At 47.2% G+C, this 1,919-nt stretch overlaps 1 protein-coding gene across 1 annotated transcript in view; it reads right to left on the bottom strand.

The window, feature by feature from the left end:
- The window catches only part of a1cf (apobec1 complementation factor), a 19,825-nt gene extending 19,060 nt beyond the window's left edge, over positions 1-765 (bottom strand). The window contains exon 1 of the mRNA XM_037690979.1: positions 693-765. The gene's annotated coding sequence lies outside the window, so the exon portion shown is untranslated. The remainder of the gene's footprint in view (positions 1-692) is intronic.
- Between the last annotated feature and the right edge of the window lie 1,154 nt (positions 766-1,919).

The raw sequence follows: 1,919 nt of genomic DNA, 5'->3' as shown, positions 1-1,919 counted from the left end.
TGTGGTTGAATCTAGAACCTGTATGGCTGAATATCGAACCTGTGTGGCTGAATCTAGAACCTGTGTGGCTGAATCTAGAATCTGTGTGCCTGAATCTAGAACATGTGTGGCCGAATCAGGAACCCGTATGGCTGAATCTAGAACCTGTGTGGCTGAATCTAGAACCTTTTAAACTGGTCAGAGCAGACTGAGCTCCCTCTGACCCCCTGGATGAATTAACACAGTTATTATCATTATTAACGTTTAGTTCATGAAGTTGCTACGGTGGCTCTGTGGTCTGAGGTTGAGGGTTCGAGTCCAGGTTGTATCAGGAAACAAATCACCAAATCTTCCATGTCTCGCTGTGGTGGCCCTGAAGGAGCTGCTGACAGAAAGTCGCCTTGCTAATGAAGTTTTTAGCTCCGGTCAGAACCTGGTTGGATGAAATCTTTAATTGGACCAGATCAAAATGTTCAGAACATTGAAGTAAATCCCGTCAAACAGCTGAAATGAGATTCAATTCAAACATCATGCAGTAAACTCTGATGGGCCTCCCAGTACCTGGTACCTGACGATAAGGTCCAAGTGTTGGCAGACGACTGTCGATTCATCTCAAACCACAGAAGAAGAGTGGGCGAGCGACATTCACTCAGCTCTCTCTCTCTCTCTCTCTGTTCTGTAAAAACTTTAAATTTAAAATCAGAAAAACTCACCTGAGCAATTCCAGAGATCACCTCCGTCTGATCAGAGCTGGCTCATTCTGAGTCCACGAGTCGTCCGAGAGAGAGAGAGAGAGAGAGAGAGAGAGAGAGAGTGTGTGTGTGTGTGTGTGTGTGTGTGTGATCACATCATATCAAACTCCAAAGGTTCTCTGTCCTGGTGTTAGCTTTACGAGCTGCTGGTCGTTAATGTTTAACCTGCTGATATCTGTGGACACACACTCACACACACACGCACTCACACACACACACACTCACACACACACACACACACACTCACACACACACTCACTCACACACACACACTCACATACACACACACACACACACACACACACACACACACTCACACACACACACACACACACACAGATCTTTGGCCAGCACTATCTGGACTAGAGGCCTCCTCCTCACATGTGTTTGGTTCTGTTTGGATCCTCTGTGGTTCTGACCGGGTCTTGGACCTGATGCAGATCGTTTCTGATCAGACGTTATTAGTTGTTTTAATCATCAATAATCCCTGAAGCTCGTTCTGCTGGTTTTGGACCTGAACTCATCAGAACCCGTGTCTTCACTGCAGAACTTTCAATCACAGCTCCTGCGTGATGATGTCACACCCGATGAGTGATGATGTCACACCCGATGAGTGATGATGTCACTCATTAAAACTTTAAGCAGTCTGTCCTCTTCTCCATCTGTCTTCGTGTCTCTGTCCACTCAGGGTCTCTGCTGGACGTCTGCCTGTCCTCTCAGAGGTCAACACCCAGACTGCCATCATCCAAACAGGAAGTGAAGGTTTGAACCATCAAACAGAACCTGTGGTACCATCAGAACCTTCTGTTGCTCCCAAGGAGGTCCAAACCTCTGGTGAGGACCCCATCCCCTGGACGGAGGGGAACCAGACCAGAACCAAACTCTCTGCAGGGATTATAGAGCCTCACCTTGGGACACTCTGGGGGGATCTGGGTTTTCCTCCTGAACAGGGACAGAGACCCAAGATGGACAAGTGGACTCTGAAGTCCTCCTGGAGTCTGTCTGCAGGACTTCCTGTCAGGCTGTCCTCCTGTCAGACAGCGCTCAGGGAGAAAACCTGTTGTTGTTGTTTGTGGCTGAAACAGCAGCAGATCAGTTTCATCTCAGGAGATGAAAGAAAAATGTTTGTTTAAAAACAGATTGTTTGTTTGTGAATAAACAGGAAGTCAATGTCTGTCTAGCAAACAG

This window comes from Nematolebias whitei, chromosome 17, assembly GCF_014905685.2.
Source record: "Nematolebias whitei isolate Nwh7 chromosome 17, NemWhi1, whole genome shotgun sequence".
Taxonomy (NCBI): Eukaryota; Metazoa; Chordata; class Actinopteri; order Cyprinodontiformes; family Rivulidae; genus Nematolebias; species Nematolebias whitei.
Note: the sequence above shows the minus strand (reverse complement) of the source record. Positions and strands in the feature narration are given on the sequence as shown.